We start from the raw sequence: 6,000 nt of genomic DNA, 5'->3' as shown, positions 1-6,000 counted from the left end.
ATTATGTTATTCTACTCGACGTCATCCCATAGTTCCCTTAAATGATCTTCAGTTTTTCATATTCTCTTCTTTTTGCTGCTCTGGGTGAGTTACACTGCCCTGTCTTCTAGATTGCAGATCCTTTCTTCATCCAGTCTGCCATTGAGCGCCTCTCGTGTATTTTCAGTTCAGTTATTATATTTTTCTGCCCTGTGACTTCTGTTCAGTATTTTCTCTTTGTTGAAGTTCTCATTGTGTTCTCACATTCTTGTCCCAGGTGTGGTGAGCATCTTTGTGACCATTACTTTGAACTCTTTATCAGGTAAATTACTTATTTCTGCTTCATTAAGGTGTTTTCCTGAAGTTTTATTATCTTGTTCTTTCATTTAGAACACATTTCCTCTGTTTCCTCATTGTGCTTGACTCTCTGTGTTTGTTTTTGTGTATTGATGAAATAGTCACCTCTCCATCTTGAAGGCATGGTCTTGTCTAGGAGATGAAACTTGTTGTTGAACCTTGCCCTAGCTTTTGGTTGTCTCTTGAAACTTGTGATTGTCTGAGCAGCCTGATTTATTCTTGATAGGTCCCAGTTGTTAAGAGAACGCCAAGACCTGTAAGTGTTCCAGAGAAGGATCTCACTCAGCACCTCGTTTCAGGTTGACTGGAAGCTGGTCCTTGAGTTGGCAGCTTTTAAGGTTTGCAAATATATGCAGACTTATGAGACCAGAATTGTTAACGCTGCTGGCCTCCGGACCAGGTGATCTGGAGGCGCTCCCTTGGTGACAGTTGCAAAAACTGGGGTTCCAGACACGTGTATAAGCTGCTTGCTGGGCGGTACTGAGAGTGTCCTCCCAACCTGCATTCCCTGAGAGCATTTCCAAAGCCTCTAGATGTGTGGTAAACCTGAAGCCCGGTCCATGGGCAGACGTTCCAGGACAAGTAAATAGGCCTTTTTCACAGGAAGAATGGGGTGTGTTTTAGTCTGCTTTCTGTGCAGTGCCCGGGGGCAGTAGCCTGCCAAGAACTGTCTCTCTCATTGTTTCGTGGCAGGGCCATAGGACGGGGCTGGTGCCAGGGCAGGTGCTGGCCCGCAGGTGTTGGTAGAACTGCTTCCCAGACTTTTTTATTACAGTCATTCTAGTGGGTGTGAAGTGATGTCTTGTGGTTTTGATTTGCATTTCTCTAATGGTAAATTATGTTGAGCATCTTTTCACTCTCATATTGACCATTTGGATACCTTCTTTGCCATATGTCTATTCAAAAACTTTGGCCATTTATAAATTGGGCTGCATTTTTTTATTAAATTGTATGGGTCCTTTATATAGTCTAGGTACAAATCTCTTATTGGTCTATGGTTTGGAAAAGATCTTCCCCATTCTATGGGTTGTCTTTTCTTCATCATGTCCACTGAAGCACAAAAGCTTTTAATTTTGATGAATTCCAATTTATCTATTTTTTTCTTTTGTCATTTATGCTTTTGGAGTCCTGTGATCAGTGATTATAACTCGCTGAGAGCTCAGATGATGGTTAGCGTTTTTTAGTAATAAAATCTTTTAAAATTAAGTTATGTACATTTTTTAGACATAATGCTTTTGCACACTTCATAGACTATAGTGTAAATTAACAAGTCAGGAAACAACAGATATTGGCGAGGATGCAGAGAAAGGGGAAGCCCCTTACACTATTGGTGGGAAAACAAGCTGGTGCCGCCACTCTGAAAAACAGTATGGAGGTTCCTCAAAAAGTTAAAAATAGAGCTGCGACCCAGCAATTGTACTACTAAGAATTTATCCAAAGGATACAAATATAGTGATTGGAAGGGGCACATGAACCCTGATGTTTATAGCAATAGTGTTCACAATAGCCAAACTGTGCAAAGAGCCCAGATGTCCGTTGACAGATGGATAAAGATAATCCATCTTTAATGGATAAAGATGATGTGTATAAATATGCAGTGGAATATTACTCAGCCTTCAACAGAATGAAATCTTGCCATTTGTAATCACATGGATAGTCCTAGAGGGTATTATGCTAAGCGAAATAAGTCAGAGAAAGAAATACACCGTATGATTTCACTCATATATGAAATTAAAGAAACAGATGAACATAGGGGAAGGAAAGGAAAATAAAATACCACAAAAACAGAGAGGGAGGCAAATGATAAGAGACTCTTAACTATAGGGAACAAAGTGAGGGTCGCTGGAGGGGAGATGCATGGGAGATGGGGTAACTCGGTGATGGGCATTAACGAGGGCACTTGAAATAATAAGCACTGGGTATTACATGCAACTGGTGAATCTCTGAATTCTGCCCCTGAAACTAATAATACAGTATATGTCATTTAAATAAATATTTTTATTTATTTTAAAAAAGATTTTATTTATTTATTTGACAGAGAGAGAGATCACATGTAAGCAGAGAGGCAGGCAGAGAGGGGGAAGCAGGCTCTCTGCTGAGAGCAGAGAGCGCAATGTGGGGCTTGATCCCAGGACCCTGCGATCATGACCTGAGCTGAAGGCAGAGGCTTAACCCACTGAGCCATTCAGGTACCCCTAAATGAATATTTTAAAAAATATAATTTTGGGGGCACCCGGGTGGCTCAGTGGGTTAAAAAATATATAAAAATATTTTTATATGCACTGGGAAAGCAAAATTTTGCTCGACTCCCTTTATTGTGCTACTTGCTTTACCGCAGCGATCTGGAATCACACTCACAGTATCTCTGAGTATGCCTGTAATTGATCTTCAGCAGTGGTTCTGACAGTAGTCTTCTGCCCGCATGCAAAGGCTGGAGCTAACGGTGAAGCAGTGCTAGGCAGGGCTCTCTCATTAGTCCTGCCCCGGGATGCTGAGCTGTCTTAGACATTTTGCTCTAACTGAAAGAAATTTTCAACTCTTTAAAACTTTGGTTATTCCATCCTCTTCTCAACCTCTTTCTCTTCTCATACAGTATACACGTAGCCAGTAATGTTCTGGCAATTTCTGTACTTGGGAATTGCTTTGCCGATTCTTGCTTTTAAATGAGTCAAGACATTTCCATTGCTTCTTTTCAAAGACTGCTTTCCCAACAGAATTGGTCACTTTGTTTCACTACCTCTGATTTTTCCCCATCTTATGACTTATTGCGGCTCTCCCCTGTGCTTTGCCTTATTCTTTCCACTGGACTATCTGTAGTGTTTCCCCTTCTGTTGAACCCCAGTAATAACCACATCCCAGTTATTTTCTTCAGCAAGAGAGAACATGGGAAAGTCCTGACTTCTGATGCTTTTGTTATCTTGAGTCATTTTTGAGCTCTGTTAGCATCCTGGAGGATTCGGTAGGACAGACACACAGAGTCCTCGCCTGAGGATCTTGAGATCTGATTTCACACCGGACAACCAATGTAGACACTGGTTTATTAGTGGCATTGAGAGAAAGTAGTCAATTGAGTGTCACAGGAATGAGGCTGTTGGCTTTTTTTTTTTTTTTTTTTTTTTTTTCAGATTTTTATTTATTTGAGAGAGCGAGATAGCACACGAGTAGGGTAAGAGGCAGAGGGAGAAGCAGATTGCCCTCTGAGCAAGAAGCCAGATATCGGGCTCCGTGCTGAGACGCTGGGATCATGACCTGAACGGAAGGCAGACACTTAATGCTTAACCGACTCAGCAACCCAGGCGCCCCCAGGCTATTGGCTTCTGACAGCAGACTACTTTGTGCAATTCCTAGGTTTAAGGATGAAAGAAGTAGCGGAGTGATGCTTCCATCCATAGCAAGTCCATATCCTCCACTCGAAACGGGAAACTAGTCTCCAGGAAGATAGGCAGTGTTTTAGCCTTGCCAGTATCCAAGAAAACAAGTCAGATTTCCACTCGCTCTTGCCTATGCATTGAAACTCCCCACATCCTATTATCTCCGGTTTTTGACAGGTAGCCTCATCAACCTGATTTCACAAACATTACGAGGCTCTAAACTCCAGGTTCAGGCCATAGCAGCCCATTCCCCTCCACTGTATGGCATAGGGCAATATCCAAAAACAAGCAGAAGGCCTGGTCCCTGCCCTCAGGAGCAAATGGCCCAAGTTCAAGATCACATATAAATATGTGAGTCCTCTTCAAAACGTATATTGTTTCCCTAAATAAAATTTTGACTGGCTATAGTTTTTTCCTGATCACGTTCATCTCGTCTTTCCAAGGTGGGGTAGTAGGTTTTTTTGTGTTTTTTTTTTTTTTGTTGTTGTTGTTGTTGTTTTGTTTTGTTTTTCAATAGAAATCATTTCACCTGGGTCAAGAGTACCATCAGCCAGCCTGTCCTCAAGGAGGATCTTCTGGACATAGAACTGACTGTCCATGCTGATGGGACGCCCAGGAGGAAGCACTGCCTTGGGCTGGAGTACAAACCCAGCCACCGCCTCGCAATGCTCCTCTCTTAACTTCCAGTCCCAACCAACTGGCAGCTGGCCCAAATGGGAAATGTCTCCTAGGTAAGACATCTTGCCCTTCTCCTTGATGGGGCGGGGGTGTGTGCCAGCAGTTTACATGGAACTCAAACATCATCAGTCACACTGAGAAACACAGTGTAAGGAAAGAGAGACTGCAATTCTACATTTCTCCTCACCCATTCAGTACAAGGTTTATTTTAGGTTATGGGTTTATGAACCAACCAGTCTGCTCTTTGGTTTCTGGTCCCTTTCCATTTAATAGTCTCATTTCCGTCTGCCCTCTAGGAAGCAAAACAAAACAGAAAGTTCTAATGTTTATAAGGAACAGATGAATTCATATGTCAAAATTTTCTATGAGGTTCTTCATGATTGTGAGGCCTGGGTCTCACAATGGTGTCCCCCCGCCCCAGTCCTTACGCCACCACAGACCACATGTGGAGATAGAGAGCTGAGGTTTGGACCTGGTAAGCTACCAGGTATAATGAATCTGGATGGCTATCCATTCCAACTAACTCTTGAACTTTCAGATACTACATGCCCTCGTTCTTATCTGTGGGCATACAATTGCCTGCATGAGAACTGAAAATCTTAAACCCACACTTCTTCTGAATCAGATTCTCTGCACATTAAGCTGGTAGCAAGGCCTTTGGCAGAAAAGGTAAATCTGGGTTCTCCCGAGAGCCTCTGGTGTTATCAACTTGGATTCACCTAGAAGGTGACCAGGAAGTGAAGGCACTATATTTTCCGACTTGATATTTTAGGACACTGAGCTCACTTACGCTTCATTTTTTCTGGCAGACCTGAGGATCATTCCACAAGGTAGAACAACTCATTGACCTATTTGACTTGGCCCCAGGAGTACTTCGTACAAAATTTCCTATTCCGAAGAATTCTGACAGAATTCCCTGGAGAAAAACACCCATTTTAGTTGGCATATCCTAGAGTCCCTGGAATCAGTTACTTACTTAGAATTCCTTAAAATTTGGAAGGATTTCGGAATAGCCATTGTTTTCTTGATAAATTACTAGACATACTGGTGTCTTGGAATAAGGCAACACATTTTAAATGCAAGTTTCCAGAAATTGCAACTCAACTTCCCCAGCTCCTAAGGGATTTTCACTGGCCCAGACTCAGGAGGAATTTTCTTCTGTGGGATCCAAGACCTCAGAGACCAAACATTTCCTGAAGACTTTCCTCTGCTTTCTGACTTCTACCTACCTCCTCCCAGAGACAAAGAAACCCTGCACAGGCAGTCAAGAGTGCCCCGGTGTAGGTTAGGCGAACAAAGGAACATGAATCCAAGAGTCTTTCTCTGCGATATGGCACTATGGAGTTGCTTGATGGTTTGAGTATGTTAACCTGTCGCTTTATGACTGGAATTTTTACTCCCCACTTCTGGAGCTTTTCTAAGGAATTGATTTTGTATGTGATGTTCATTTATATTCCAGAAACCAACTCGATCATAAAATAGAAGGGATGGTTAGGAGTAAAGGCAGCCAAGAGCACTTAAATTATCAGACTCTGGCACCTCCAAAGGTTTTGAAACTCATTAGTTCTGCTGCCTCTCCCCCATAGCTTGTTAAAACTTGACCTGGGTGTGTTGG

Source organism: Meles meles, chromosome 1, assembly GCF_922984935.1.
Source record: "Meles meles chromosome 1, mMelMel3.1 paternal haplotype, whole genome shotgun sequence".
NCBI lineage: Eukaryota > Metazoa > Chordata > Mammalia > Carnivora > Mustelidae > Meles > Meles meles.
The sequence above is the reverse complement of the archived record's forward strand: the minus strand, read 5'-3'. Positions refer to the sequence as shown.